The sequence below is a fragment of the Nomascus leucogenys genome, chromosome 14 (assembly GCF_006542625.1).
Source record: "Nomascus leucogenys isolate Asia chromosome 14, Asia_NLE_v1, whole genome shotgun sequence".
Taxonomy (NCBI): domain Eukaryota; kingdom Metazoa; phylum Chordata; class Mammalia; order Primates; family Hylobatidae; genus Nomascus; species Nomascus leucogenys.
The window spans coordinates 13650177-13671012 of record NC_044394.1 but is presented as its reverse complement, the minus strand read 5'-3'; the positions used below and the strand labels follow the sequence as shown (position 1 = coordinate 13671012).

General features: G+C 38.5%; 1 non-coding gene across 1 annotated transcript; it reads left to right on the top strand.

The window, feature by feature from the left end:
• The first annotated feature begins 15128 nt into the window (after positions 1-15128).
• On the top strand, positions 15129-15235 carry LOC115838524. Its single transcript, XR_004033539.1, has one exon. It is a non-coding gene; the product is annotated as a U6 spliceosomal RNA (small nuclear RNA).
• The last annotated feature ends 5601 nt before the right edge of the window (positions 15236-20836 follow it).

Sequence of the window (20836 nt, the reverse complement as noted above, 5' to 3'; positions counted from 1 at the left end):
AAATCAGGAGAATGTAGTTGTCATTCACAGATTTGAGAACGACTGTGAGAAAACGATGTTTAGGTGAGGATATGTGGGAGTTCCACTTTGAACATCCTAAGCTATGAGCATTTGTTAGTTATCCAAATAGAGGTCTTTGGCTGAAGACTAGCGTTACTAGATTTATCAAATGAAATAAAGGATGCCCAGTTAAATCTGAATGTCAGATAAACAATGAATAATCTTTTAGCATAAGTAAATACAATGTTTGTGACATGCATTAAAAATAATGTTCATCTGAAATTCAAATTTAACTGAGCATCTTATATTTCACCTGACAACACTAGTCAAAGAGCATTTGGGTTAAAAGTCTGAAGTTCAGGGGAGATTTCTGGATAGAGATAAAAATGTAGGAGGCATTGTAATGTGATGTATTTTAAAACTGAGACTGCGATGACCTAGGGATGAATATGGACAGAAAAGAGATGAGACCTGTGGATATACTTCGGAAATCCAGAAATAAATCACTCAGTACAGTTGTCAGACTTCAAACCATCCAAGACTTTATTAGTCTTTGAACAGGAATTACAGAGTTATCTGCACCTGGACCTTTCGGAAGCTGAGAGAGGCCAGTTCTAAATCTGCTTTTCTCTGTAATAATGCTTCTTCCCACACATTATCCCTTCTATCACACCATGAGCTTTTGTAAAAGACAGGGACAAATAGGCAGACTTCTCAATATCAAGATCTGAAGGGAAGAAATCTCATACCCTCTATCCTGGGTCACCATAGTAACATAAGTTCTAACATTATTAATCTACTTTCAAATTCCATTTCCAAGGTAAGCAAAATCAATGTGGGAGAAGAAATGTTAGGCCAGTAAAGGCCAGTGAAATGTTTAAGTTTTAATGCCATGCCAGTGTTTCCAACTTTAAGAGAAAGAGTATGGAGGTTTGTGTTGATCTCTATTTTATTTCACTCAGAAATAGTTTAGATTTCTAAAGGGAAGAACAGAGAATCACCTGGAGATTAACAGGCAGTTAATCTGGAATAAATGAAGAAGGCTATCTGACAATGGCTATAGGGATGTGGAGATTTTTTTCTATACATAGACTGTAAGAGTACTTGGCTGTTTCACCAGTCTTGCCTCTCTACTTCTCTACCTCTCACCAGTCTTGCCTCTCTACTCTCATCCTTCTTTCTTAACTCATTGAACTGTCCAGCCAGATTCTTACTTCTGGCCTTTTATAAGCTCATCAGAGTGGTATGACTGACAGGTCACAGAGGGTCATTTTGAAGAGTCTACCTTTGGTGTCAGATCAATCATGATATGAGTCTTGGTTCTGCCCTTCCGAAATGCATGTAATTAACCTCTCTAAATTTAGATTTTTTTTCTTCTGCAAAATGGGGGTACTAATGATATCTCTCATGCAAGAATTTTGTAAGAATGAACTGAGATATACAAGTTAATCTTTGCCTAGAGAATCTGTCTTATAAAAAGTGCTCAATATGTGTTTGATATCACTTTTGCAGTCATTAATGCTATACAGGAAATGCCTATGAGCAAAAAATACTCCAACAGTATTCAATGCATAATCAACTGGGAGAAAAATAAAAAAAAATGGATCACCCATATTTTCTATTTATTTCCTCCCAAGATCTTTGCTTTGTAATGCACAGGAAATTCACCTTTCGTGATGACCGTGGGTAACCACTGCTGCCTTTACAGAGGTTACAGCTGCCATTCAGGACCTCTACTACAGTTTCAGAGGCACTCCACTCTCCTAGGCATTGTTTCACAGACATATGTAGAAATATCTACCCCACTGGGCATTCTAATATTATACTATAACATCAGTTTTGAAAACTAAATTGTAGAAAAAAATATAATTAATAAAAAAAGCATATAATATGTAAACTTTAAATCTGAAGATTACAAATCACAGTTAAATCACTAACCTTTGTTTTCATCATGAGACTGTAAGTAATACTTGGAGTAAGTGGTAAAATGGGATTTGGGGAGAGAGACCCTGTAATTTTCAGAGCTTGGGCTTCCCTACTGTCAGTGGATATCTTCTCAACAGTCAGAACTCCATTTCTACAGGAAGTGATTCCCTAGAGAAAAGGCTCTGGAATCCTCTTGGTATCCCTTCTCTCTTTCCTATCTGGCCTATGTCACTACGTCCTCCTTTCCCAACCTTCTCCCTTCCAAGGAATGGTCTGCATTACTTTCTATTTCCCCAAGCACTGAAATGCCACAAAAATGTTCACTTGCAAAATGGGAATACAGTATTTACTCATGTCCATATCATCTGTATCAAGCTCCTGAGCTGTATCACCTGGTGAGTCAGCATTTTTAGGTTGCAGAAAAAACGAAAACTTTATTACTCCATAATATCTATTAAGAGGAAAACATAATGCTATTATTTATCTTTGGGGAAGTAGAATGCATATCGTTTTGTTTACATATTAAAAGGTAAATATGGGCTTAGTTTGGTGGCTCACACCTGTAATAACACTTTGCGAAGCTGAGGTGGGAAGATCACTTGAGCCTCGGAGTTCAAGACTGCAGTGAGTTGTGTTCACGCCACTGCATTGCAGCCTCGGCGAGAAAGAGAGAAAGAGAGAGAGAAAGAAAAGGAAGGGAGGGAGGGAGGGGAAGAGGAAGGGGAAGGGGAAAGGCAAAGGGGAATAAAGGGAGGGAGGAAGACATGTATGAAGAAAAATAAAAATTTGAGATGCTAGGCTGAACTATATGAAATTTCTGGCGTTTAACCATTTTTGCCCTATAAACACAGCAATAGCATACAGTTCAACCAGGTAGAAACATGTTATTTGTCTAAGTGAATATTGCCTCTGGAGGAGTAAAACGTTCCAAGTCCTGGAACATTGAACTAGTATTTGCCATCAAAAAAGGTTCTATAAGCAAGCAGTGTCACTGAAAGAAACCCAAGGGTTTTTTAAAGACCTTTTTAATATTCAAGATGAAGAGACCTGAGCAAATGCCATATCCCCATTTTGCAGGGGAAGTTTAAAGGGCCACTAAAAAATAAATGGACCCACCATAATGGAAAGCAATGGCCAAAGTGTTCCCCATAATTTACTGTCGAATTCTTGGCACCAAAGTTTATTTTTTAGAATGCACCCCTAGAGAGTGAGAACATAGGAGGTAAACTGTTGCAGAGATAGAAAAGTTGTGAAAGAAAATGAATGATACCTAAGGGTGTAGAGAAGAGTAGAAGGGGTGTTGACCCACCAGACCTACAAACAGAAGTCAGTAATGGCTATTACTGACTAAAAGAAATGTCTCTCTAAATTTAGAAGTCCTCCAATTCAACTTAGTTCTTCTCTCAACAGATTCAAAACATGTGTTCCTACAGCAGTAGCCCTATATGGTTGCCCCTTCTTCTCTCTTCATAAACCATTCTCAGTGAGTAGATCTCTGCCTTATTACAGGGGTTTTGGTTTTTTATTTTTTGTTTTTAATCCCAAAGACTGCTGTGAGGAAGGAAGAAAAGAAAACCAGTGAGTCACCATGAAAGGAAGAACAAGAGGCTGAGTTCAAAGGGACACTCTGAAGAGCCCTACTCTTTCCCTCTCATAGGAATGACCAAGATACCCTATGTGGGCCTAGTCAGTCTATTCCTTAAATTCATTCAGAACCTGGAACTTAAGGCGATGTATTCCTATTTGATGTTTCCGTTTTTAAAACATATTCTCAACCATATCATACTAGCCCCACGAAATAGGTAGGAAAGGTGATGTTATCCTCATGAACAGGAAAGAAAGGTGCTTTATCTATCTGTATATTGCTGATAAGGAAGCTGAAGCCCATTTATCTTCTCAAGATGTCACAAGGATTTCAAGAACCACAACTAGAATCTGGGCCTTCTGACTGCTCAGTTTAAGAAATAATGTGCTTTGGATCTAGAGAGATCTGAGTGTTGACTCTGTAACTGATTGCTTCTGTAATCACCTAAGCCTCAGTTTTGTTAGTGTAAAATTTGGTAATAGATTCTATTTCAAGTGGCAACAAACTGTGCTCAATTAGTTTTGGTCCTCTTTCCTTTTGAGCCTTTCTTCCCACTCCTGGGCCTGCCTCTCAAAGGGAGAGAATGACAGTGTGGGAAAAGTTAAGTAAAATGAGTAGATATTCAAAATGGTTCACCATGAAAAGCAGTGAAGAAAAAGGGTTTTCTGGGTTGGAGTTTCAAACTATAAGGAAATCTTTTGAAGTTTTGGTACCTCCTAGACAATATTATCCAAATAGCTTATTTCCACTGTGGTTTCAGTCTGAAGCTGACATCTTTAAGGTTGTTCATTTTCTCTTTTAAATGTGAATAATATGCTTTAACCTGGGGATTAAATATGCTATAAAACCTAATTTAAAATAAAGATTACAATGTACTTCCCCTTATCCAAAGGAAACAAAATATAAAAGAAACTACCCGAAAGGTTAATAGGAAAAGAAATTGTTATCTTGATTCTTTTACCTATTTAAAATATTTCAATTCAAACCTAAATTGGATATTGGATTAACTTTAATGATAGATGATAATTTATGAAAAACACAATGTGGTCATCTCTGAATTATCCTTATTTACAAAGTAAACTAAAGAAACAAAAACTCTAAAACAGTAGATGCCTCGAAGTATTTTCTTGTCATAAATGTCAGAATATGGGTAAATGTAGTATGATTTGAGGAAACACAAACTATTTCTTCATGAACATACACATTTTTCAGGATGGTGAACAGAGTAGAGTATCAATTTAGTACAAATATTTTCATCAGTTTAGCTGGTTGTCACCTCCACTCTAAACAAGACATTGAAAGAATGGGACAGGGGAATAATAGGTTTTAATGCAGCAACACTGATTTCATAAAAATGCTCATTTCTTAGTGTTTTTGGACAGCATGAAAGTATGAGGTGGGGAAAAGAGTCCACCAATAGCAAGCTTTCTCTATAATGTTTTGCCTGAATATACATTGTATTAAAATGTGTAGGCTATTGTTAAATGCTATTTTTCTAACTTACTTATAAGCCATTTATTCATTTTTTCATTCAGTAAATATTTTGAGCACTGACTATTTGCCATGAACAGTGGAAGAGCTTAAGAGGGAGAAACGCTTATTTATTCATAGCTACTGTTCTCAAAGAGCTTAGAAGGTAATTACATATAAACTTGTTTTAAAATAAGTTTACATAGTGGAAATGGCATTAGGGAGTCACCAATTTGGTATTAAAAATTAATTGTAAGCATGTCAAACAATGAGACATTAGTTAAACAGGTTATGGTACATGTTGTAATGGAATGTTGATAAAATCATTTTAAAAATTAGGTTCCTGAATTCTACTTAAGAGCAAAAACAAATGTTCACAGTACACTAAATGAAAAATCAGGTTTAAAACACTGCATCAGTTATACACTAACATTTGGTGGCTTAAAATAACAATATATTATATCTCATAATTTTTTGGTTGGCTAAGCAGTCATTCTGTGGGATTCTCATAGGATGACTCACACAGTGGTGCTATGCAATGCAGCCACAGGGTTACTCAAGGCCTGGCTCATCTGGGACAACTGGGATGACTGGACTTTTCTATAAATATGGTCTTTTATTCTCAAGAAAACTAGATCTGGAGCTGACCAAGTCTTCTGTTTGCTGGTGTCCCACTGATTTAAGCAAGTCACACGGCTCACCCCAGAGTTAGTGTGGGAAGGGACACTCTGCCAGGGCTTAGCATACATGGAAGGTTGACACATTGGGAAACGTATAATCTACCACAAATTGCATGCCCTTCATAATCATATCCTAACACACATACATTCTCATGCATACAGTCTGAAAGAAATACACAAAAATACTATCTTTGAGAGGGGAAAGAGGTTACAAATATTTTATTTCTCTTTTATTATACTTTAAGTTTTGGGGTACATGTGCATAGCGTGGAGGTTTGTTACATAGGTATACGTGTGTCATGTTGCTTTGCTGCACCCATCAACTCGTCATTTACATTAGGTATTTCTCCTAATGCTATCCCTCCCCCAAGCCCCCACTTGCCGACAGGCCCCAGTGTGTGATGTTCCCCTCCCTGTGTCCATGTGTTCTCATTGTTCAACTCCCACTTATGAATGAGAACATGCAGCGTTTGGTTTTCTTTTCTTGTGTTACTTTGCTGAGAATGATGGTTTCCAGCTTCATCCATGACCCTGCAAAAGACATGAACTCATCCTTCCTTATGGCTGCATAGTATTCCATGGTGTATATATGCCACATTTTCTTTATCCAATCTATCACTGATGGGCATTTGGGTTGGTTCCAAGTCTTTGCTATTGTGCACAGTGCTGCAATAAACATAAGTGTGCATGTGTCTTTATAATAGAATGATTTATAATCCTTTGGGTATATACCCAGTAATGGGATTGCTGGGTCAAATGGTATTTCTGGTTCAAGATCCTTGAGGAATCGCCCCACTGTCTTCTTCCACAATAGTTGAACTACTTTACACTCCCACCAATAGTGTAAAAGAATTCCTATTTCTCCACATGCTCTCCAGCATTGGTTGTTTCCTGATTTTTAATGATCACCATTCTAACTGGCATGAGATAGTATCTCACTGTGGTTTTGATTTGCATTTCTGTAATGACCAGCGATGATGAGCATTTTTTCATAAGTTCATTGGCTGCATAAATGTCTTCTTTTGAGAAGTGTCTGTTCATATCCTTCGCCCATTTTTTTATGGGGTTGTTTTTTCCTTCTAATTTTGTTTAAGTTCCTTGTAGATTCTGGATATTAGCCCTTTGTCAGATGGATAGATTGCAAAATTTTTTCCCAATCTGTAGGTTGCCTGTTCACTCTGCTGACAGTTTCTTTTGCTGTGCAGAAGCTCCTTAGTTTAATTAGATCCCATGTCTATTTTGGCTTTTGTTGCCATCGTTTGGTGTTTCCGTCATGAAGTCTTTGCCCACGCCTATGTCCTGAATGGTATCGCCTAGATTTTCTTCTAGGGTTTTTATGGTTTTAGGTCTTACATTTAAGTCTTTAATCCATCTTAAGTCAATTTTTGTATAAGATGTAAAGAAGGGATCCAGTTTCAGCTTTCTACATATGGCTAGCCAGTTTTGCCAGCACCATTTATTAAATAGGGAATCCTTTCCCCATTTCTTATTTTGTCAGGTTTGTCAAAGATCAGATGGTTGTAGATGTGTGGTGTTATTTCTGAGACCTCTGTTCTGTTCCATCAGTCTATATATCTGTTTTGGTACCAGTACCATGCTGTTTGGTTACTGTAGCCTCGTAGTATAGTTTGAAGTCAGATAGCATGATGCCTCCAGCTTTGTTCTTTTTGCTTAGGATTGTCTTGGCAGTGTGGGCTCTTTTTTGGTTCCATAAGAAATTTAAAGTAGGGTTTTCCAATTCTGTCAAGAAAGTCAGTGGCAGCTTGATGGGGATAGCATTGAATCTATAAATTACTTTGGGCAGTATGGCCATTTTCCAGATATTGATTCTTCCTATCCATGAGCATGGAATGTTTTTCCATTTGCTTGTGTCCTCTTTTATTTCACCGAGCAGTGGTTTGTAGTTCTCCATGAAGAGGTCCTTCACATCCCTTATAAGTTGGATTCCTAGGTATTTTATTATCTTTATAGCAATTGTGAATGGGAGTTCACTCATGATTTGGCTCTCTGTCTGTTATTGGTGTGTATAAATGCTTGTGATTTTTGCACATTGATTTTGTATCCTGAGACTTTGCTGAAGTTGCAGGCAGGAGAATGGCATGAACCCATGAGGCGGAGCTTGCAATGAGCAGAGATAGCGCCACTGCACTCCAGCCTGGGCGACAGAGCAAGACTCCATCTGACAAAAGAGACTGCTTATCCAGGCCAAAAGGAGTTGGTCAGGTTCAAAAGTAGAGCCTGCCCCCAGTTACATTGTGAAGTAGGCAAAGTTGTCTTCAGTACTTCAGGCTCCAATGTGTGGAATATCACCTTTGTGATTCCCAGGCCAGGCTGTCTCCAAACTTTCCTTCTGCCTTCAGCACAAGAGTATGATTTGTGCATATACTGCATAACATGCCAAGTAAAGAAGTTGGCTGCACATCTTAATTGTCAATTCCAATAGGGACAATATTAGTCTTTCTTTTACCCACATGAGTGAGGTTCAGAAAGGGTTTCTTACCCACCTATGTGCTAATTGTCTGAGAGGAGTGCACTCTGTGAGTCATTCTCCCCTAGCTGTTTATGTATTAATCATTCTCAAGCCCTGTAGAGAAAGGGTTAACAGCCCCGTCCCCGGAATCAGATGCCTGAGTTAAAAGAATGGCTTTAGCACTCTCTAGCTGGTTGACATTGGGCAAATTGTTTGACTTCCTAGTGCTTGAATTTTTTTCATCTATAAAGCAGGAATAATAACCAAACCTACCTCATAAGTATGTTGTGAAGATTAAATAAATTCATACATTAAAAGCACTCTGAACAGTGTTTATCACTTTGCAATCACTCAATGAAAGTTATTATTATAATATTTGTATTCATTTCTTAAAGTACTTGAGAGTGCTCTCCTTTTCTAATGTCTCTCCTATATCTACCTAACTTAGAGGGGCTTGCTTACTCCACGACCAGGGATGGTTGGACCAGGCAAAGAAATAAGAAAAGGTCTATGAAAGGAAACTAAATATAATTATTATAATTTAATTAATGTATCAAAAATGTATAGAATCACAGGACTGAAAGTAAATCAGAGATGGTTTAATCTATGGTTATCAAAAGTAGAAATATCACTGAGAATAACAGGGAGTTTAAATATACATACCATCACCCCAGCACACACAGACACACAAACACACACCCCAGTGCAACTCTCCCAACTTCATCCCATCCAACATCTACCAAACCCCGACCAGGGATTTGATAAGATTTGTTGAGGACCACAGCTATATGTATTTTGAAAAAGACTATAGGAGGATTCTGATGTATTTCTACCGACCCATTACCCACTGGTGTCTACACATCCTGTCTAATACTAATACTCTCAGTTTATGGAGGAGAAAAAAAATGATGCCAAGAGAGGATAAATGGCTCTTCCAAAGACAAGTTGCTAATGACTGTAGACCAGTGCTTCTCTGGCTTTTATCCCTACCCTGATAGTTTAGGTCTCCAGCCTCTGGTGACATATGCTTGCCCCCAAATAAAATAATTTCTGGAAGCCCTCAGGGGATATTCCACTTTTGCTTAAAATCAAACTGTCCTGTTAGCCACTGCATGGTTACTCTGTTCCTCTTCTCCCTCTCTTAATCAGCTATTTGAATTAGTCACTTATGCTTTGTATACATCCGGGTCCATGGCACCTCCAGGTCATACAGCTTTTGTGGTTCCCACTGCTGCTTCTGCTGAGCATGCGGCTTGTGTTAGGCACTGCTGCCCGTCCTATTGGTTTTGTCATCTCCCCCTGGGCATTCTACCCCCACTGATGCCCTGGGACTTTTAAGATGCCAAAGGTATGTGCCATGTAGTGCTTTCTTATGTTATAGAGAAAAGCAAGATAGTGTAACTTATATTGCAGCCCACCACCGAGATTTAGCAGAACAGCTCTTTCTTTCAGCTTCTTATTTATGGCTCCTGTTTTCCTTCCTCTGTCTCTTGCTGGCATCGTGTCTGAAAATGAATAGACAAATAGCACTAAAACACAATAAGGGATTCATGCAACTAAGGCTTTGTTTCCACCTTAATTTGGCTTTCTGATTCTCTCTTCCATAAAGACAGGTGCTGTAAGACTGAATTCATAAGTTAAAAAATAGCAATAATAAAAACTACTCTTTGAGCACGTATTCTGTGTAGGCATGACATTAAGCACTTTACCAACATTAATTCATTTAATATTCATAGGCACCCTTGACAAACGTAATATTATTATTGCTGTGAATGAATAAAACTGAAAGGTGTTTAGTCACTTGCCCAAGGTCTCAAAACTGGCAATGGGCGAAGCAGATGTTCTAGTCAAGTGTACTTTCCTCCAGAATCCAAGCTCCTCATTACTTTATTTTACTGCCTAGGGCTAGACTTTAGAGAGCTTGCAAAATCACTAAAATTATATTTAAAATGATGTATGCATGTGCTTTTTACCCTCTAGAGATAAATTTCAGGTGCTCAAAGAGCAAAAAGAATGTCCTAGCATTTTGTTGAGCTTTCCTGTAGGAAGCTGTACAATCTCTTATGAAAGTAGACTCCTGCTATGTCTGTCCCATTGGGTCATCAAACCTGCCCAGACATGTCTGATACTTCAGTAGTGGATCAGCTCAGGCTTCTACTGTGACAAGTAGCAGAGCCAAGATATGTATTTAGCTATGTTAAGCTGACTCAAGCTTAACACAAGATCATGTGCCTCTCATTTTCCTACCTTTATAGATTAGATTTTGTGCCTGAAACCTTTCTGGGTTACTAAAGATCCTATGGAATCAGGGGGTTGAAGAGATGGAAACGTAAAGAATCCAACCCACTGTGAGAAGACTAAAAGCCCAGTTGGTGGAAACCACCTCTCTGGGGCCAGGGTAACAACATGCCTCCCCAACTGTGTCTGCTCAGGCAGCCCCTTGGGGTAACTTAGCATGCTGCAGCTGTGCAGATTTCCATCTCCGATAAAAGTTTGCCTGAGAGGTACTTGCTGATGATTGTCAACAATCAAATGAATTATAGATGATGTTGGTAAACAAAATGCTGCCATGATAAATGATAAGTTGGCTCTCCTCTGACATGACTGCTAAGTCATTCAAAGTGCTGATTAAACCCATTACTGTAAAATAATCACTATCCATTACCTTTAATGTCGTGAACTGACAACCTAGTTAAGGCAGCTGATGGTGTCAGCAAAGTGATTTGTTGTACTGCATGTCCATCGTCAATAAATCACTTCGATAAATCAATGAATAGTAGCAATAAAACAATATGTTTTCATATTTCCTGACATTCAATTACAGAGCGTGTATACAGACTTATTCTTAAACACAACACTGAGATGGAAGATTTCAGCATTCACCAGCAATGAACACAGGATTAATTCTATTTTGGCCCAGACTGGAGGACGCTTGTATAATTATGTTTGTGTGCATGTGTGTGTGTGTGTGTGTGTGTACATGTATGCCTTCTTCAGCTACAGTACTTACCTAGCTGCTGCTGCCAAGATAACACATTACACAAGCAAAACGATGATCCTAAAGGTTTTCCTTGTCTTGAACTTAGGAAAAGGTAATAACATGTAGAATACAGAGCTGTGGACCAGGAATTAAGAGACATGAGAAAGTTTTTAACCAGCTGTTTGACCTTATGCAAGTCATTTAACCTTTCTGTGATTGTTTTTTCATCTGTAAAGTAGGGATAACATCTGCTTACTGCAGACAATGAGTACAACAATCAACTGAGATAACATATATGAAAATATTTTATGAACTACAACACCTTCTTCTAAATTTAGTTTTCATTTTTCTTCTTCTGAAGTCACCATTGCCTCTAAAACTCTAATTTTATATATTAAACGCTCTTTCCAGCTATAGAGGTCTTGTAAGCAAGTAAGTCTTAGCTAACTCAATTTTTAATACAGTAATGTTTTATGTACTGAATCTTTCTTTATTCACCCACAAGTTATCTAGTATTTGATTTTGTGCCAAGCAATGTGCCAGGCCCAGAGAAGACAATAGTGAAAAAAGAGTTCACCATTTCATCATGAAAATAGAAAAGAAACAGGAAAGTAACAAAATCTGTAAAAATCATCATATAGATGTTCTCTAAATATCAGAACATATTTTCTTTTAGCTACTGTGGTAGAATTCTTGAAAATTATATTGCACACTCTGAGTCTCAACTCAGTTTCGTAAATATTTTCCAGAAAACTTAGATACAAAGGGCTGTGCAGGTGAGACTTATAAGTATAATTCAGGCCCCCTGAAGGGCCTGCTTTCTAACAGAGAGGAAAAATAAATATACCAATAACTATAGGATGAGACAGAATTTGTGAATAGGAATAAAAAAGGTAACTATCAAGCCTCCTCATGATTAGCAGAAAGTTAAATTACATCTGATTGGGCAAGCACCTAGACATGATTAACATTAGAGATGGTTCTGGAAGGGTGAGTAAAATGCCAATAATTAGAATAAGGCAATGTGGGGATGGAGGAATTGATCATTCAGAGAAAGATATTCCCAATAGAGAGATACACAAAGGCAAAGGTAAGAATAAGGGAGAGCACAATGTGGTGCAGGAATTGATGAGTTCATCCACTTCGGTTGATGTACTAGTTTAAAGAGGCTAAGTTATGTATAGTAACAGATTCACTTCAAAATCCTAGCAGCACAACACACCAACACACATCAAATGTTTATTTTTTGCTCACACACTAGATCAATGAGGTCTCAGATTCCACTACTTTGTAGCTGCAGGATCTAAAATGTGCACCTTTCCTTGTTGCTTCAGGAAGAGAATAAAGAAGCATGGAGAACTCATGCCTGTTCTTCTAGGCTCAGGCACAGAAATGAAGTATGTTCTTTCTGCTAACAAACAGCCAATTAACCAGAACTAGCCATATGGCCAGCTCAATGGCAAGAAGCTGCATAAAGTGGGAGAAAGGAGATTATTTGGTGAGCATTGTTATCTCTTTCATGGCTGGGCTATGAAACATATACAATGGAGAGTAAAAGATAAGGTGGAAAATGTCAGCCACTTCTAGTAGTGACAGTCAAGATGTAGAATTTACACTAACCCTAGGAACTGGGGTGAGATTGAATGAACAAGATTAGGAGGATGATCTGATTGGGTTTGGTGGTAATCGAGCTGTTAACCAGAAGGTCTGAAGATGGCTTTCTGGATAAATTGTGAGGGAATAGGGAGATTGGTGTGGTGCCTATCTCAGGAAAAGAGAAATAGAGAAATTTAAAGCCTAAACATACCATGGTCATGACAATGGAAAACAGAAGGCATATGTGAGAAAATGATGAAAGTAAAAGTCTATTAGGTTTGGCCATTAATTCAACATGGGACATGAGAAGTAGAGAATATAGAAAGGAGAAATCCGGTGGCTTTTGTCATAGTGGTGTCATTGTACAGGCAGTCCACAGGAGAAGCCACTCGGGAGATTTCATACATAGGACATAAAGTTATTATAAAAAATAAAGTATGAAGCTGGAGTACAGCAGCTACAGCAGAAGCCAAAGATGTGAGTCAGATTTAGTGTGCCTTGAAATCCATTCAAAAATTGTCTAATAAATGGCCGGGTACGGTGGTTCACACCTGTAATCCCAGCACTTTGGGAGGCTGAGGTGGGCAGATCACGAGGTCAGGAGATCGAGACCATCCTGGCTAACATGGTGAAACTCCGTCTCTACCAAAAATACAAAAAAAATTAGCCAGGCATGGTGGCAGGCGCCTGTAGTCCCAGCTGTTCGGGAGGCTGAAGCAGGAGAATGGGGTGAATCCAGGAAGCAGAGCTTGTAGTGAGCCGAGATTGCACCACTGCACTCCAGCCTGGGTGACAGAGCAAAACTCCATCCCCCCACCGCCCCCTGAAAAAAATTTCTAATAAGCCACTTTTCTATTTCTTCACCAATGTGATGACCATGCCAAACATCACTAATAAAGATACCATGTTTGCTGATGTGTAAGATGCATGTTACTTTTCAAAAAATTCAATATGTCTCACCATCCATAAATACTATTAATGATTTGATAGTATTCTTTTGAAGCTTCCATTTGTAGCATATGAAAATCAGAGTGCCTGCGTTCTACCTTTTGTTCTAACTAGGTGTCAGAACTCACTCAGAAAAATTATTCCTTGACTCTGTATTTCAGTTTCCTCTTGTGATCTGTGGTGTTTGCTAAAAAGTTGACTTTTTTATGATCTCTGCTTTATGAATTGACTCTTTTGTGAGCCCCTGGTCATTCTCTGTAAATTTTAGTTGCCCTTACCAATGTTGCATATGCTTTATGTTTTTCTCTTTAGTCCTTATTGTATGCTGTATATTTTCCATTTTGTTCTTATTTTTAGTCAACCTCTTCCACTAGAATATAAAGTCCATGGCAATGAAAATACATTTTTGTTTATAAATGCTCAGTAACATTCATAGACAGCTCTATGAATGTTAGTAATAATAAGAATATCATTACCATCAAAAGGGCTTGTAATTGGACTTGGCAGCAATTTGAATACAGGAACTGCTTGTACCATGCTTCTTGAACTCAAAGTGTGTATCTCTGACCATTAAATATGTTTCAACATCATTTTTAATATCTACATAATATTCCACTATACCTGTTTTTTAAATTTACACTGTCATTTCCTAATTCTTTCATATTTGCATTATCTTCTCACTATGCTCCATACTATAAGAAATATTTCTGCACATATAATTTTGCACTTTTCTCACATTATTATATTCCTAAAAGAAGAATTCGTGGGTAAAAGTATAACAACTTTTGTAATTAAATTGATTTTTTGCCAAATTGTCTCTTAGAAAGGCATTATCAATTTATATTTCCCATAAACGAAAGTAGCTTTCAAGTGATGAGTAAGACCATGGCCTCTTAGTAGCCTCTAGGTCCAAATCTTAGATCACCTTCATCTGGTTGAAGGCACTGGGAAAATTCTTGAACTCTTCTTAGTACCCACATCTGAAAAATAGGTAAAATATCAAATTTTATTGTTGTTCTGAAGATTAAATGTGAAAATATACATAAAATGTAAAATGGGATCTGACACACAGAACTTACTAAATAAAATTCGACCATTATTGTTTCAGTATATGCAATTGTCTTTTCACCATACCTTTAACACAATATATTTTTCTTTTATAATCTCAAAGCCTTAATGTGATTTTGTTAATTAAATTAGCATTTATTTAATCACTAGTGACAATGAATATTATCTCTTATGATTATTATTTCATTTTTGCTACTGGGGCTGTCATTTCTCATTAGCCTATAAGATTTATTTAAATATTAAGGAAATTAATTCTTTATATATCTCATATACACATTAATGAATACATATTAATATTAAGAAAATTAATTCCTTACATGTATTATAAATACATTTCCAGACTATGACTTGCCTTTTCATTGTATCTGTGAGTTTATTTGCCTTACCAAATATAAAATTTTTATGGTACTCACTGTGGCAGCACATATACTAAAATTGGAATGATACAGAGAAGACTAGCATGGCCCCTGCGCAAGGATGACATGCAAATTTGTGAAGCATTCCATATTTTTCAACATGGCCAAATAGGAACAACTCCGGTCTGCAGCTCCCAGCATGATTGACACAGAAGATGGGTGATTTCTGCATTTCCAACTGAGGTACCTACTTCATCTCATTAGGACTGGTTGGATAGTGGGTGCAGCCCACAGAGGGTGAGCCAAAGCAGGGTGGGGCATTGCCTCACCCAGGAAGCACAAGGTGTTGGGGCATGTCCCTTTACTAGCCAAGGGAAGCCATGACAGACTGTAGCAGGAAAATCGGGACACTGCCACCCAAATAATGCACTTTTCCAATGGTCTTAGCAAATGGCACACCAGGAGATTATATCCCACGCCTGGCTTAGCAAATCCCAAGCCAACAGAGCCTTGCTCGCTGCTAGCGCAGCAGTCTGAGATCCAGCTGCGAGGCAGCAGCCTGGCTGGGGAAGGGGCGTCTGCCATTGCTGAGGCTTGAGTAGGTAAACAAAGCAGCCCAGAAGCTCAAACTGGGTAGAGCCCACCTCATCTCAACAAAGCCTGTCTGCCTCTGTAGGCTCCACCTCTGGGGGCAGGGCATAGCTTAACAAAAGGCAGCAGAAACTTCTACAGACTTAAACATCCCTGTCTGACAGCTCTGAAGAGAGCAGTCCTTCTCCCAGAATGGTGTTTGAGCTCGGAAAACAGACAGACTGCCTCCTCAAGTGGGTCCCTGACCACCATGTAGCCTAACTGGGAGACACCTCCCAGTAGGGGCCGACTGACATCTCATACAGGTGGGTGTCCCTCTGGGACGAAGCTTCCAGAGGAAGGATCAGGCAGCAATATTTGCTGTTCTGCAGCCTCTGCTGGTGATACCCAGGCAAACAGGGTCTGGAGTGGACCTCTAACAAACTCCAACAGAACTGCAGCTGAGGGACCTGACTGTTAGAAGGCAAACTAACAAACAGAAAGGAATAGCATCGACATCAAAAAAAAGACATCCACACCAAAATCCCATGTGTAGGTCACCAACATCAAAGACCAAAGGTAGATAAAACCACAAAGACGAGGAGAAACCAGAGCAGAAAAGCAGAAAATTCTAAAAACTAGAGTGCCTCTTCTCCTCCAAAGGATCGCAGCTCGTCACCAGCAACAGAAAAAAGCTGGACAGAGAATGACTTTGACGAGTTTACAGAAGTAGGTTTCAGAAGGTCAGTTAGTAACAAACTTCTCCGAACTACAGGAGGATGTTCAAACCCATTGCGAACAAGCTAAAAGCCTTGAAAAAAGATTAGAAGAACGGCTAACTAGAATAAACAGTGTAGAGAAGACCTTAAATGACCTGATGGAGCTGACAACCATGACAGGAGAACTACATGAGGCATGCACAAGCTTCAATAGCCGATTTGATCAAGTGGAAAAAAGGGTATCAGTGATTGAAGATGAAATTAATGAAATAAAGCAAGAAGAGAAGTTTAGAGAAAAAAAGAGTAAAAAGAAACGAGCAAAGCCTCCAAGAAATATGGAACTATGTGAAAAGACCAAATCTACATTTGACTGGTGTATGTGAAAGTGATGGGGAGAATGGAACCAAGCTGGAAAACACTCTTCAGGATATTATCCAGGAGAACTTCCCCAACCTAGCAAGGCAAGCCAACATTCAAATTCAGGAAATACAGAGAACACCACAAAGATACTCCTTGAGAAGACCAACCCCAAAATACATAATTGTCAGATTCACCAAGGTTGAAATGAAGGAAAAAATGTTAAGGGCAGCCAGAGAGAAAGGTCTGGTTACCCACAAATGGAAGCCCATCAGACTAACAGCTGATCTCTAGGCAGAAACTCTACAAGCCAGTACAGAGTGGGGGCCAATATTCAACATTCTTAAATAAAAGAATTTTCAACCCAGAATTTCATATCCAGCCAAACGAAGCTTCATAAGTGAAGGAGAAATAAAATCCTTTACAGACGAGCAAATGCTGAGAGATTTTGTCACCACCAAGCCTGCCTTACAAGAACTCCTGAAGGAAGCACTAAACATGGAAAGGAACAACCGGTACCAGCCACTGCAAAAACATGCCAAACTGGAAAGACCATCAATGCTAGGAAGAAACGGCATCAACTAACAGGCAAAATAACCAGCTAACATCATAATGACAGGATCAAATTCACACATAACAATACTAACCTTAAATGTAAATGGACTAAATGCCCCAATTAAAAGATACAGACTGGCAAATTGCATAAAGAGTCAAGACCCATCAGTGTGCTGTATTCAGTAAACCCATCCCATCTGCAGAGACACACACAGGCTCAAAATAAAGGGTTGGAGGAAGATCTACCAAGCAAACGGAAAGCAAAAAAAAAAAAAAAAAAAAAAAAAAAAAAAAAGCAGGGGTTGCAATCCTAGTCTCTGGTAAAACAGACTTTAAAATAACAAAGATCAAAAGAGACAAAGAAGGGCATTGGTAAAGGGATCAATTCAACGAGGGATCAATTACCAAGGGATCCCATGGTAAAGGGATCAATTCAACAAGAAGAGCTAACTATCCTAAATATATATGCACCCAATACAGAAGCACCCAGATTCATAAAGCAAGTTCATAGAGACCTACAAAGAGACTTAGACTCCCAAACAATAATAATGAGAGACATTAACACCCCACTGTCAATATTAGATCAACGAAACAGAAGGTTAATAAGGATATGCAGGACTTGAACTCAGCTCTGCACCAAGCCAACCTAATAGACATCTACAGAACTCTCCACCCCAAATCAACAGAATATGTATTCTTCTCATTACCACATCACACTTATTCCAAAATTGACCACATAATTGGAAGTAAAGCACTCCTCAGCAAATGTAAAAGAACAGAAATCACAACAAACTGTCTCTCAGACCACAGTGCAATCAAATTAGAACTAAGGACTAAGAACCTCACTCAAAACTGCACAACTACATGGAAACTGAACAACCTGCTCCTGAATGACTACTGGGTAAATAACGAAGGCAGAAATAAAGATGTTGTTTGAAACCACTAAGAACAAAGACACAACATAACAATCTCTGGGACACATTTAAAGCAGTATGTACAGGGAAATTTATAGCACTAAATGCCCACAAGAGAAAGCAGGAAAGATCTAAAATCAACACCTTACCATCACAATAAAAGGAACTAGAGAAGCATGAGCAAACAAATTCAAACGCTAGTAGAAGGCAAGAAATAACTAAGATCAGAGCAGAACTAAAGGAGACAGAGACACAAAAAACCCTTCAAAAAAATCAATGAATCCAGGAGCTGGTTTTTGAAAAGATCAATAAAATTGACAGACCACTAGCAAGACTAATAAACAAGAAAAGAGAGAAGAATCAAACAGACGCAATAAAAAAAGGGGATCTCACCACCGATACCACAGAAATACAAACTACCATCAGAGAATATTTGTGTAGAGGTGTTTATAGTAAACTAGAAAATCTAGAAGAAATGGATAAATTCCTGGACACATACACCCCTAACCAAGACTAAACCAGGAAGAGGTTGAATCCCAGAATACACCAATAACAGGCTCTGAAATTGAGACAATTATTAATAGCCTACCAACCAAAAAAAGTCCAGGAGCAGACGGATTCACAGACGGATTCTACCAAAGTTAGGAAGAGGAGCTGATACCATTCCTTCTGAAAGTATTCCAATCAATAGAAAAAGAGGGAATCTTCCCTAACTCATTTTATGCAGCCAGCATCATCCTGGTACCAAAGCCTGGCAGAGAAATAAAAAAAAAAGAGAATTTTAGACCAATATCCCTGATGAACATCGATGCAAAAATCCTCAATAAAATACTGGCAAACCAAATCCTGCAGCACATCAAAAGGCTGATCCACCACACTCAGGTGGGCTTCATCCCTGGGATGCAAGGCTGGTTCAACATATGCAAATCAATAAATATAATCCATCACATAAACAACCAACAACAAAAACCACATGATTATCTCAATAGATGCAGAAAAGGCCTTTGACAAAATTCAACAGCCCTTCATGCTAAGAACTCTCAAAGAGCTAGCTATTGATGCAACATATCTCAAAATAATAAGAGCTATTTATGACAAACCCACGGCCAATATCATACTGAATGGGCAAAAACTGAAAGCATTCCCTTTGAAAACTGGCACAAGACAGACAGGGATGCCCTCTCTCACCACTCCTATTCAACATAGTGTTGGAAGTTCTGGCCAGGGCAATCAGGCAGGAGAAAGAAATAAAGGGTATTCCATTAGGAAAAGAGGAAGGCAAATTGTCCCTGTTTGCAGATGACATCATTGTATTTTTAGAAAACCCCATCATCTCGGCCCCAAATCTCCTTACGCTGATAAGCAACTTCAGCAAAGTCTCAGGATACAAAATCAATGTGCAAAAATCACAACCATTCCTATACACCAATAATAGACAAACAGAGAGCCAAATCATGAGTGAACTCACATTCACAGTTGCTACCAAGAGAATAAAATACCTAGGAATCCAACTTACAAGGGATGTGAAGGACCTCTTCAAGGAGAACTACAAACCACTGCTCAATGAAATAAAAGAGGACACAAATGGAAGAACATTCCATGCTCATGGAGAGGAAGAATTGATATCGTGAAAATGGCCATACTGCCCAAAGTAATTTATAGATTCACTGCCATCTCCATCAAGCTACCAATGACTTTCTTCACAGAACTGGGAAAAACTATTTGAAAGTTCATATGGAACCAAAAAAGAGCCCGCATTGCCAAGACAAACCTAAGCAAAAAGAACAAAGCTGGAGGCATCACACTACTTGACTTCAAACTATACTACAAGGCTACAGTAACCAAAACAGCACAGTACTGGTACCAAAACAGAGATATAGACCAATGGAACACAACAGAGGCCTCAGAAATAATACCACACATTTACAACCATCTGATTCTTGATAACCTGACAAAAACAAGCAATGCAGAAAGGATTCCCTATTTATCTAAGTGGTGCTGGGAAAACTGGCTAGCCATATGTAGAAAGCTGAAACTGGATCCCTTCCTTACACCTTATACAAACATTAATTCAAGGTGGATTAAAGACTTACATGTTAGACCTAAAACCATAAAAACCCTAGAAGAAAACCTAGGCAATATCATTCAGGACATAGGCGTGGGCAAGAACTTCATGACTAAAACACCAAAAGCAATGGCAACAAAAGCCAAAATTGACAAATGGGATCTAATTAAACTAAAGAGCTTCTGCACAGCAAAAGAAACTACCATCAGAGTGAACAGGCAACCTACAGAATGGGAGAAAAGTTTTGCAATCTACCCATCTGACAACTAATATCCAGAATCTACAAAGAACTTATACAAATCTACAAGAAAAAAATCTACCCCATCAAAAAGTGGGTGAAGGATATGAACAGACACTTCTCAGAAGAAGACATTTATGCAGCCATCAGACATATGAAAAAATGCTCATCATCACTGGTCAGCAGAGAAATGTAAATCGAAACCACAATGAGATACCATCTCACACCAGTTTAAATGGTGATCATTAAAAAGTCAGGAAACAACAGGTACTGGAGAGGATGTGGAGAAATAGGAATGCTTTTACACTGTTGGCGGGAGTGTAAACTAGTTCAACCGTT